This window comes from Triticum dicoccoides, chromosome 7A (genome assembly GCF_002162155.2).
Source record: "Triticum dicoccoides isolate Atlit2015 ecotype Zavitan chromosome 7A, WEW_v2.0, whole genome shotgun sequence".
Lineage (NCBI taxonomy): Eukaryota > Viridiplantae > Streptophyta > Magnoliopsida > Poales > Poaceae > Triticum > Triticum dicoccoides.
Genome location: NC_041392.1, coordinates 602,827,611 through 602,841,230, shown reverse-complemented (window position 1 = coordinate 602,841,230; position 13,620 = coordinate 602,827,611).

Here is a 13,620-nt window from a genome sequence, read left to right as displayed (position 1 = left end):
GTTTAACCACGTCGTCGATGCGGCTGACTGGTCTGGCCGCGCCGCGAAAGCAGAAGAGATGTCTCACCGCGCCACGAATGTAGTAGAGATGTCCTCCCGTGCCGCGGCAGCATGGAAAAATGTCTCGCGGGCAGGCGAGGACTCTTACAGGCGCATGCATGCGATCGTCCATAGCCGGATGGATCAGATCTCTGGCTGGGCGAGGTTGCAAGACGACATGAAAGCCTCTTTTGTCGGTGTCATCCGGCAACTAAATGAGAGCAATGCGAAGCTCCGGGCCGAGCGCGACCTGCTGAGGGCGAAGATCGTTGAAAGTGCAGAGCAGCATGAGGAGACCACTACCTTGTTGAAGAGGACCGACGTCATCGTCGAGAAACTTATGGATTAGAATGCCATGCTGCGCATCGAGCATAGAAGGCTGGTGGAGGAATCCATGGATGCTCTCAAGCAGCATCTTGAGGACAAGAAACAGCTCATCGCCGCTCGCCACGGAGACTAGTTCCCGCGGCCTGCATCAACGCATCAAGAAAGTAGAGATCAGCGAGCCAGATCGTTGTCTTCCTTCTTCTTTTGCCCTTGTGTATTTCGGGCGTTGCCGCATGTGGCTTTTTAAAATTATGTTCCTTTTTTCAGGGATTTTAATTATGTTCCTAAATATGCAAGACAATTATTACCCATTGTCATCGTCCTTATATTCATCATGCTTGCTCTAAGTCACAGTCGATACTATATAGGTCCGTTGAATCTTACATCAAGAACTGTGCAAAACTTTCTTTTCAGATTTTCATTTGTTCTATCTTAAATCTTAGTCCAGTGAGACATATAGGCACGCCATAGAACAGGGGCTCGGGTGCCATTAATGGAGACGTTGGGAGGGAGGTGCGCGGTGGGTAGAGTTCAAAGGGCTCTCCTCTCGATGAGCACACACAGGGGTCTGATCGCACACCTCCCATACTCAAATAGCTACCCTGCATGACACCTCCTAGCCAACAAAAAAGGGACGCGTGGCGGCACGTAATTGGTAAGTAGAACGCCCACAGTTTCAATAATACTTGTGTTTCCGATTTGTAACGTGACGTCAGTTGTTTCAAAATGACTTTGTTGATTGTTAATGTGTGCGCCTTCGCAAATCAGATAGAAAAATTAGCACAACATGTTGGTGCAATGTCATGACATCATGCCAAGTTTCATGATTTTCAGGCGTGTTTTGAATTTACAGGAATTAAAAAAACAAGTTTCTCAATCTTTCCGGCCGAGTCACGACGCCCAGATGTTTGAATTTCATTCCCATTTCTTGCATGGGATCTAGAAATTCACCCAAGGACACACATGTGGTTTTTCAACCAACTTCCGTGCACTGGAGCATGTGCTTGTAGTTCAAATTTGAATTATGCATATTAAATGCAAAAAACTCAATTAATGTATAAAAAAGGCAAAACAAACCTGGAATAATTCCAAAATTTAGCACGCCACTTCTATTTGGTCTAATCTGCCCATGTAAAAAAATTAAGGCGGGAGAAGGCAGTGTACGTATGTCGTTTCGCACACGGAGGTGACATGTTCCCTCTCAGAACCACGAGCCTTCTTGAGGGAAGCTTCGGTTTGGAAGAAGCTTACACCAAAGCTTGTCACAATTTGGCCCAAAAAATTGCCGCAGCATGTTGGTGCCATGTCATGACACCATGCCAAGTTTCATGATTTTCAGGCGTGTTTTGGCTTTACAAGAATTAAAAAACCAAGTTTCTCAATCTTTCCAGCTGAGCCATGATGCTCAGATGTTTGAATTTCATTCCCATTTTTTGCATGAGACCTAGAAATTCACCCAAGGACACACATGTGATTTTTCAACCAACTTTGGTGCACTTGAGCATTTTCTTGTAGTTCAAATTTGAATTATGCACATTAAATGCGTAGAAACTCAGTTAATGTATAAAAAAGGCCAAACGAACCCGGAGTAATTCCAAAATTTAGCACAATACTTCTATTTGGTTTAATCCGCGTGTATGAAAAAATTAAGGCGGGAGAAGGCACTATACGTATGTCGTTTCGCACACGGAGATGACACGTTACCTCTCGGAACCACGAGCCTTCTTGAGGGAAGCTCCGGTTTGCAAGAAGCTTACACCAAAGCTTGTCCCAATATGGCCAAAAAAATTACCGCAACATGTTGGTGCCATGTCATGGCACCATGCCAAGTTTCATGATTTTCAGGCGTGTTTTGGATTGACAGGAATTAAAAAACCAAGTTTCTCAATCTTTCCAGCCGAGCCACGACGCCCAGATATTTGAATTTCATTCTCATTTCTTGCATGGGATCTAGAAATTCACCCATGGACACACATGTGATTTTTCATTCAACCAAGTTTGATGCACTGGAGCATGTGCTTGTAGTTCACATTTGAATTATGCACATTAAATGCGCAGAAACTCAATTAATGTATAAAAGGTCAAACAAACCCGGAATAATTCCAAAGTTTAGCACGATACTTCTATTTGATCCAATCTGCCTGTGTAAAAAAATCAAGGCGGGAGAAGCCAGTGTACGTATGTCGTTTCGCACACGGAGGTGACATGTTCCCTCTCGGAACCACGAGCCTTCTTGAGTGAAGCTCCAGTTTGCAAGAAGCTTACACCAAAGCTTGTCCCAATTCGGCCAAAAAATTTACCACAGCATGTTGGTGCCATGTCATGACACCATGCCAAGTTTCATGATTTTTAGGAGTGTTTGGATTTACAGGAATTAAAAAACTAAGTTCCTCAATCTTTCCGGCCGAGCCACGACGCCCAGATGTTTGAATTTCATTCCCATTTCTTGCATGGGACCTAGAAATTCACCCAAGGACACACATGTGATTTTTCAATCAACTTTGGTGCACTGGTGCATGTGCTTGTAGTTCAAATTTGAATTATGCACATTAAATGCGTAGAAATTCAACTAATGTATAAAAAAGGCCGAACGAGCCCGGAATAATTCCAAAATTTAGCACAATAATTCTATTTGGTCTAATCTGCCTGTGTAAAAATATTAAGGTGGGAGAAGGCAGTGTACGTATGTCGTTTCGCACACGGAGGTGACACGTTCCCTCTCGGAACCACGGGCCTTCTTGAGGGAAGCTCCGGTTTGCAAGAAGCTTACACCAAAGCTTGTCCCAATTCAGCCAAAAAAATTACCGTAACATGTTGGTGCCATGTCATGACACCATGCCAAGTTTCATGATTTTCAGGCATGTTTTGGATTTATAGGAATTAAAAACCAAGTTACTCAATCTTTCTGGCCGAGCCACGACGTCCACATGTTTGAATTTCATTCTCATTTCTTGCATGGGACCTATAAATTAACCCAAAGACACACATGTGATTTTTCGACAAACTTTGGTGCATTGGAGCATGTGCTTGTAGTTCAAATTTGAATTATGCACATTAAATGCCCAGAAACTCAATTAATGCATAAAAATTTCAAACGAACCCGAAATAATTCCAAATTTAAACACGACACTCATGTACTAGTTGCATGTTCATTGTACGTAAATGTTCTAGCAATTCAAACACCATCCTTTCCCTCCGTAACACCATTTTGTCTTTCAAAACATAATGAAAAAAATCAGGTATACCACAAACAGTTTACTAGAAAGAATCATGTGGGATGCGATATAAAATATCTTGGCGCACCTTCTTGTCTGGCTTACGCAGGAAGCTTCGTCGTCTACAGTCCACCGCCCCCGCTTGAACCACACTTGCGTGCCAGTTTCTCACGGCACCGAGCGAATTTTTTTTGCCACCGCAGAAATATCTATCTCCCCGCCCCTCCCCTCTCACCAAAAGCCACATTTCCATTGTTCTTCCTTGCTTTCCAAGTTCAAACCTTAACTGCTGCTTACTGGCAGCTCAGCCTCCTCGCCGGTGACCCTTCTTCTTGCAGCGCCGCCTCCTTGCAGCGACCCTTCTTCTTGCAGCTCCTCCTCCTCGCCGGTGACCCTTCTTCTTGCTGCGCGGCCTCCTCGCTGCTGACCATTCTTCTTGTTGCGCGGCCTCGTCGATATGGTCAGGTAATCCACACCCCATCCACACCATCCTCCTCCTTTCCCGTCCCACATGCCCCGATCGACGGCGTGACACCTTCCACCGAAATCACTGCCCCCGCCTCCAATTAAGCACCGACCATAGCCATTTTGCACGCAGTATAACATGGAGCTCAGTAGCATGCAGCCGCACGTGCGCACGAGGTCGCTATGGCTGCCATGCGTGTCGACCGCCAGATCTTGGAGGAGCACCTTGTCTTCGAGGCCACTGCCGACACCGCCATGCGGTTGTCTACTTTAAAATACAGTTCATGCTGTTTTCTCGAGGCCATCGCTAGTGCCTTCTAGTGATTTGTCCTCTGTAATGTTAATATGCAATCTGATGTTCAGTTAACAGTTTGGTCCTCTGAAATGTAATGTTCAGTTAACACTTTGGTCCAACAATTGCTACATTTCGTAGTACTATTCTCAAGCATTCTTTGTTTTGTTAACTGTCTTATCTTCTAGTACATGTTTCTATTCTGCAATGTCGTGCTCAGTTAACTATTTTGGTTCATTTGGTCTACTGTCCATTTAACTGTTTGGTTCAGTTCTGCAATTTGATTTTCATTTGTTGTGGGTACAATTTTTTATTGTTATGCATGTGACACCAATCGAATTTGGCTGTACTCAATACATATTCTACTGATAGTATGGCAACTCTCAGTTAACTCGATCAAGATCTTCCTTATGTGTGTTGCAAGGAAACAATGGGAGACACTGTGGTTTGCCATCGAGGTTTGTTCAAGCAAGGTCCTTTGGCTAATAGCACATTATTGTGAAGTTGCAGGAATCATTCTAATACTTAGGTTTTTTACAATTTGGTCTTGCACATGTAAGTCCTGCTGTCAGAGGCTTAGACCCACTGTTCGACCCATTTTGCATATGGGGAAATGAGATGTCTATGAATATCAGTCAAGTCAAGATACTCAGAAAGATTGTTAGGATGAAGAAACTTGCGACGAATAACAACAAGATCTTTGTTTGCACAATGAAGAAGACATCAACCAACTATAGGTTACCCCTTCCGCCATTTCAAAATTTATAACAGCGATTTATGCATAGCTTTGTTTTCAGTACTTTTCAAAGCAGTTCATCGATGATTACCTCTCAAACCACATGCATGGTCAAGAAGCGAGGAAGGTATTCATTCAACACCCACGGTACAATATTGAAGTCTTGCTGAAGAGGACAAAGGTTGGGCGGGCAATTATCCATAGCCACCGGTCTAAAGCTGCAAGGACATTCAACATCACTGAAGGCTCAATATTTGCCTTCCGCTTCTGTAGTTTCCCAGATCAGATTCATCTGTCTATTTACCATGTATGATGCTACTTTCCAAAGGTTTTTGATGCTGCATGTGAAACTTGGTGCTGTTGTGTAATGGCATAACTGAGTGCCGAAGCTATCTGATGTAATTCGATTATGAAATCCTGGTTGCTGTTATACAGATATGAAATATCTGGTGTGTTTTATAAGAAATATCAATTTGATTAGTACATGGATTATCAATAATAGGCTGATACGTCCATTTTGCATCATGCTCTCATATCAATATTTATTGCATTATGGGCTGTTATTACACATTATATCACAATACTTATGCCTATTCTCTCTTATTTTACAAGGTTTACATGAAGAGGGGAAATGCCGGCAGCTGGAATTCTGGGCTGGAAAAGGAGCAAATATTAGAGACCTATTCTGCACAACTCCAAAAGTCCCGAAACTTCACGGGAGCACATTTCAGAATATATAAAAAATATTGGGCGAAAGAAGTACCCGAGGGGGGCCACCCACCATCCACGAGGGTGGGGGGCGCGCCCTACCCCCCTGGGCGTGCCGCCTGCCTCGTGGCCCCCCTGGCAGCCCTCTGATGCCCATATTTGGCTATATGGAGTCTTCCATCGAGGAAAAATCATAAGCAAGCTTCCGGGAAGAAACTCCGCCGCCACGAGGCAGAACCTTGGCAGAACCAATCTAGGGCTCCGGCGGAGCTGTTCTGCCGGGGAAACTTCCCTCTGGGAGGGGGAAATCATCACCATCGATCCTCTCATCAGGAGGGGGGTAATCTCCATCAACATCTTCACCAACACCATCTCATCTCAAACCCTAGTTCATCTCTTTTATCCAATCTTTGTCTCAAAACCTCAGATTGGTACCTGTGGGTTTCTAGTAGTGTTAATTACTCCTTGTAGTTGACGCTAGTTGGTTTACTTGGTGGAAGATCATATGTTCAGATCCATTAAGCATATTAATACCCCTCTGATTATGAACATGAATATGATTTGTGATTAGTTACGTTTGTTCCCGAGGACATGGGAGAAGTCTTGCTATAAGTAGTCATGTGAATTTGGTATTCGTTCAATATTTTGATGAGATGTATGTTGTCTTTCCTCTAGTGGTGTCATGTGAACATTGACTACATGACACTTCACCATTGTTTGGGCCTAGAGGAAGGCATTGGGAAGTAATAAGTAGATGATGGGTTGCTAGAGTGATAGAAGCTTAAACCCTAGTTTATGCGTTGCTTCGTAAGGGGCTGATTTGGATCCATATGTTTCATGCTATGGTTAGGTTTACCTTAATACTTCTGTTGTAGTTACGGATGCTTGCAATAGGGGTTAATAATAAGTGGGATGCTTGTCCAAGGAAGGGAAGTACCCAAGCATCGGTCCACCCACATATCAAATTATCAAAGTACCAAACGCGAATCATATGAGCATGATGAAAACTAGCTTGACGATAATTCCCATGTGTCCTCGGGAGCGCTTTCCTTTATATAAGAGTTTTTCCAGGCTTGTCCTTTGCTACAAAAAAGATTGGGCCATCTTGCTGCACCTTATTTACTTTTACTATTTGTTACATGTTACAAATTACCTTATCACAAAACTATCTGTTACCGCTAATTTCAGTGCTTGCATAGAATACCTTGCTGAAAACCGCTTATCATTTCCTTGTGCTCCTTGGTGGGTTCGACACTCTTACTTATCGAAAAGGCTACGATAGATCCCCTACACTTGTGGGTCATCAAGACTCTTTTATGGTGCCATTTTCGGGGAGTGAAGCGCCTTTGGTAGGTGGAATTTGGTAAGGAAAAATTTATATAGTGTGCTGAAATTTACTGTCACTTGTTACTATGGAACATAATCCTTTGAGGGGCTTGTTCGGGGTATCTTCACCCCGACCAGTAGAGCAAAGAGTTGCTCCTCAACATACTGAACCTACTGAAAATGTTTACTTTGAAATTCCTTCGGGTATGATAGAGAAACTGCTCGCTAATCCTTTCACAGGTGATGGAACATTGCACCCTGATTTGCACCTAATCTATGTGGATGAAGTTTGTGGATTATTTAAGCTTGCAGGTATGCCCGAGGATGTTATCAAGAAGAAAGTCATCCCTTATCTTTGAAGGGAGAGGCATTGACATGGTTTATGCTATGTGATGATATGGGATCATGGAACTCCAACCGATTGAAATTGGAATTTCATCAGAAGTTTTATCCTATGCATCTTGTTCATCATGATCATAATTATATATATAATTTTTGGCCTCGCGAAGGAGAAAGCATCTCTCAAGCTTGGGGGAGGCTTAAGTCAATGTTATACTCATGCCCCAATCATGAGCTCTCAAAAGAAATGATTATTCAAAAAAATTATGCTCGACTTTCTCTCAGTAATCGCTCCATGCTCGATACTTCTTATACTGGTTCTTTTATGATGAAGACTATTGAATTCAAATGGGATTTATTGGAAAGAATTAAACGCAACTCTGAAGATTGGGACCTCAACGAAGGTAAGGAGTCAGGTATAACACATAAGTTTGATTGTGTTAAATCTTTTATGGATACCGATGTTTTCCGTGAATTTAGCACTAAATATGGACTTGACTCTGAGATAGTAGCTTCTTTCTGTGAATCCTTTGCTACTCATGCTGATCTCCCTAAGGAGAAGTGGTTTAATATAATCCTCCCATTGCATTAAAAGTAGTTGAACATATTAAAGTTGAAGAAAAGACTATCACTTATAATGATCCTGTTGTTCCCGCTGCTTATATTGAGAAACCACATTTCCCTGTTAGAATAATGGATCATGCTAAAGCTTCAACCGTGGTTCGTAAGAGTAATACTAGAACACCTACTCCCTCTGAGCAAATTAAAGTTGAACCTAGTGTTGCTATGGTTAAAGATCTCTTGGCCGATAATATTGATGGGCATGCTATTTACTTCTGCGATGAAGCTGCTAGAATTGCTAGACCCGATACTAAAAATAAACATAGACCTATTGTAGGCATGCCTGCTATTTCTGTTAAAATAGGAGATCATTGCTATCATGGCTTATGTGATATGGGTGCTAGTGCAAGTGCAATACCTCATTCCCTATATAGAAAATTATGCATGATATTGCACCTGATGAGATAGAGGAAATTGATGTTATAATTAAGCTTGCCAATAGAGACACTATTTCATCGGTTGGGATTGTTAGAGATGTTGAAGTCTTGTGTGGGAAAGTTAAATATCATGTTGATTTTCTTGTTCTTGGTTCCCCACAAGATGACTTTTGCCCCATTATATTTGGTAGACCCTTCTTGAATATTGTTAATGCTAAGATAGACTGCAATAAGGATATTGTTTCTGTTGGTTTAGGGGATATGTCTCATGAGTTTAATTTTGCTAAGTTTCGTAGACAACCCCATGATAAAGAATTGCCTAGTAAAGATGAAATAATTGGTCATGCATCTATTGCCATGCCTCCTAGTGATCCTTTAGAACAATATTTGCTAGACCATGAAAATGATATGTTTATGAATGAAAGAAGGGAAATAGATGAAGTATTCTTTAAACAGGGACCTATTTTGAAACACAACTTGCCTGTTGAAATCCAGGGGATCCTCCTCCACCTAAGGGTGATCCCGTGTTTGAGCTTAAACCTTTACCTGATACTCTCAAATATGCTTATCTTGACGAGAAAGAGATATATCCTGTTACTATTAGTGCTAACCTTTCAGAGCATGAAGAAAAGAAATTATTGAAAACTCTGAAGAAGCACCATGCTGCTATTGGATATACTCTTGATGATCTTAAGGGCATTAGTCCCACTCTCTGCAAACACAAAATAAAATTGGAGAAAGACGCGAAACCGGTTGTTGATCACCAACGACGGTTGAATCCTAAGATGAAAGAAGTGGTAATAAAAGAAATACTAAAGCTTCTGGAGGCGGGTATAATTTATCCCGTTGCTGATAGTCAATGGGTAAGTCAGGTCCATTGTGTCCCTAAGAAGGGAGGTATTACTGTTGTTCCTAATGATAAATAAATAAAGCTACTAAAAAGGATCATTAACCTTTACCTTTTATTGATCAAATGCTAGAAAGATTATCCAAACATACACATTTTTGCTTTCTAGATGGTTATTCTGGTTTCTCTCAAATACCTGTGTCAAAAGAGGAGCAAGAAAAGACAACTTTTACTTGCCCTTTCGGTACCTTTGCTTATAGACGTATGCCTTTTGGTTTATGCAATGCACCTGCTACTTTTCAAAGATGTATGACTTCTATATTCTCTGACTTTTGTGAAAAGATTGTTGAGGTTTTCATGGATGATTTCTTCATTTACGGAACTTCTTTTGATGATTGCTTAAGTAACCTTGATTGAGTTTTGCAGAGATGTGAAGAAACTAATCTTGTCTTGAATTGGGAGAAGTGCCACTTTATGGTTAATGAAGGTATTGTCTTGGGGCATAAAATCCCTGAAAGAGGTATTGAAGTTGATAAAGCTAAAGTTGATGCTATTGAAAAGATGCCATGTCCTAAGGACATTAAAGGTATAAGAAGTTTCCTTGGTCATGCCGGTTTTTATAGGAGGTTCATTAAGGACTTCTCTAAAATTTCTAGGCCTCTGACTAATCTCTTACAAAAAGATGTTCGTTTTGTTTTTGATGATGACTGTGTAGAAGCATTCGAAATACTTAAGAAAGCTTTGATTTCTGCACCTATTGTTCAGCCTCGTGATTGGAATTTACCATTTGAAATCATGTGTGATGCTAGTGATTATGTTGTAGGGGCTGTTCTAGGACAAAGAGTTGATAAGAAATTAAATGTTATTCAATATGCTAGTAAAACTCTAGACAGTGCACACAGAAATTATGCTACTATTGAAAAAGAATTTTTAGCAGTTGTGTTTGCTTGTGATAAGTTCAGACCTTATATTGTTGATTCTAAAGTAACTGTTCACACTGATCATGCTGCTATTAAATATCTTATGGAAAAGAAAGATGTTAAACCTAGACTTATTAGATGGGTTCTCTTGCTACAAGAATTTGATTTGCATATTATTGATATAAAGGGAGCTGAGAACCCCGTTGCAGACAACTTGTCTAGGTTAGAGAATGTTCTTGATGACCCACTACCTATTGATGATAGCTTTCCTGATGAACACTTAGCTATCATAAATGCTTCTTGTACTGCTCCACGGTATGCTGATTATGCTAATTATATTGTTGCTACATTTATACCACCTAGTTTCACATACCAGCAAAAGAAAACGTTCTTCTATGATTTAAGACATTACTTTTGGGATGACCCACAACTTTATAAAGAAGGAGTAGATGGTGTTATTAGATGTTGTGTACCCGAGCATGAACAGGAACAGATCCCACGCAAGTGTCACTCTGAGCCTTATGGAGGACACCATGCTGGAGATAGAACTGCACATAAAGTATTGCAATCCGATTTTATTGGCCTACTCTCTTCAAGGATGCCCGTAAGTTTGTTTTGTCTTGTGATGAATGTCAAAGAATTGGTAATATCAGTGACGTCGAGAAATGCCTATGAATTATTCACTTGTTATTGAACCATTTGATGTTTGGGGCTTTGATTATATGGGACCGTTTCCTTCCTGGGTATACTCATATTTTAGTTGCTGTTGATTACGTTACACAGTGGGTAGAAGCTATTCCAACTAGTAGTGCTGATCATAACACCTCTATTAAGATGCTTAAAGAAGTTATTTTTCTGAGGTTTGGAGTCCCTAGATACTTAATGACTAATGGTGGTTCACATTTTGTTCATGGTGCCTTTCGTAAAATTCTTGCTAAGTATGATGTTAATCATAGAATTGCATCTCCTTATCACCCACAGTCTAGTGGGCAAGTAGAACTGAGCAATAGAGAGCTTAAATTAATTTTGCAAAAGACTGTTAATAGATCTAGGAAGAATTGGTCCAAGAAACTTGATGATGCATTATGGGCCTATAGAACTGCATACAAAAATCCTATGGGTATGTCTCCGTATAAAATGGTTTATGGAAAGGCATGTCACTTACCTCTTGAACTAGAACATAAGGCATATTGGGCCATTAAAGAGCTCAATTATGATTTCAAACTTGCCGGTGAGAAGAGGCCTTTTGACATTAGCTCACTTGATGAATGGAGAACCCAGGCCTATGACAATGCCAAACTGTTTAAAGAAAAAGTTAAAAGATGGCATGACAAAAGGATACAAAAAACGTGAGTTTAATGTAGGTGATTATGTATTGTTATACAACTCTCGTTTAAGATTTTTTGCAGGCAAACTCCTCTCAAAATGGGAAAGACCTTACATTATCGAGGACGTCTATCATTCCGGTGCCATAAAAATCACAACTTCGAAGGCACAAATCCGAGGATGGTTAACGGTCAAAGAATCAAACATTATATCTCAGGTAATCCCATAAATGTTGAAACTAATGTTATTGAAACCGTAGCCACAGAGGAATACATAAGGGACACTTTCCAGAATGTTTCAGACTCCGAAAAGGAATAGGTACGTGGTACGGTAAGTAAACGGACTCCAAAACAGTTCCAATGGCAAATTTTCTCTGTTTTAGAATATTTAATAAAATAGGAAAATAAGAAGTAGTCCGGAAAGGACACAAGGCTTCCACGAGGGTGGAGGGCGTGCCCCCTGCCTCGTGGGCACCTCGTGTGCTCTCCGGACTCTGTTTTCTTGCACGATACTTCTTTTGATCGGTAAAAATTCACTATATAATCTCCCGAAGGTTTTGACCACCATATCACGCAAATATCCTCTGTCTTTGTTTCGAGCCGTTTTCTGCTATAGATTAGAGCAATATGTCATCCCAAGATTCGGAGGGAGAAAGCTATGTGGCTGATTACCTTGCAGATCATAAGGTATACGGGGATTTGGAGCATTGTGGTTGGACCACGGAGGAAGAAGAAGACTATGAGCCTAGGGGAAAGGAGGAGACGAGCTCAGATGAATATGAAGTCCCATTACCTCAACCTGGGGACATGCATGTGGAGTTCAAAACGTCAAGCCTCCCCAATAGAGCAAAGAAACCTAAGATCGAGTTTATCCCTTTTCGTCTATTGCAGGAGAACAAACAAGAACTATGCAAAAAGGTATTAAGCCTTGAGCGGGGAGATCGAGGACCTAACAGAGCAAATTATATCCTCAAGCGCAAATTAAGGAAGAAGCACACGCCATCAACAACTCCATCATCACCATCCCGAAGAAAGAGATATAAACACATGGGTACGGGCACTCCCCTTGGCAACTACCAAGCTTGGGGGAGTGCCTCGGTATCGTATCATCATCACACTTTTATCTTTACCGTTTTTCTTAGTTCGATCCTTTTGGTAATATCTTGATCTAGTAGAATACAATTTTAGTATGATCTAGTTTTGAGTTTTGCTTTATGATCCTTCTATGTAATCGAGTCCGTGAGCTATATATAATAAAGATTAGTGTTGAGTCAAGGTCTTGGTTATCTTGCTATGATCTTGAGGGAATAAAAGAAAAGATAAAAAGAAATAAAGAGATCTTATGGATCTTATGGAGAGTAATGACTTCACATATAAAGAGTATGATGAATAAAAATTGTTTAGAGTTGACAAGCATAGTTTTGGTCATTGTTGCAATTAATAGGAAGTAATAAAGAAAGAGAGGTTTCCACATATAAATATACTATCTTGGACATCTTTTATAATTGTGAGAACTCATTAAAATATGAGATGCTAAAGAGTTGATGTTGGACAAGGAAGACAATGTAATGGGTTATGCTTTCCTACATCTAAAATAAATTATATTGTCATGGATCATCCAACATGTTGAGCTTGCCTTTCCCTCTCATGCTAGACAAATTCTTTGCACCAAGCAGAGATACTACTTGTGCTTCCAAATATCCTTAAACCCAGTTTTGTCATGAGAGTCCACCATATCTACCTATGGATCGAGTAAGATCCTTCAAGTAAGTTGTCATCATTGCAAGCAATAAAAATTGCTCTCTAAATATGTATGATTTATTAGTGCGGATAAAATAAGCTTTATACGATCTTGTGATGTGGAAGAAATAAAAGCAACGGACTGCATAATAAATGTCCATATCACAAGTGGCAATATAAAGTGACGTTCTTTTGCATTAAGATTTCGTGCATCCAACTATAAAAGCACATGACAACCTTTGCTTCCCTCAGCGAAGGACCTATCTTTTATTCTTGTCTTGCACTTCATACAAGAGTCATGGTGATCTTCAACTTTCCTTTTTACATTTTATCCTTTGGCAAG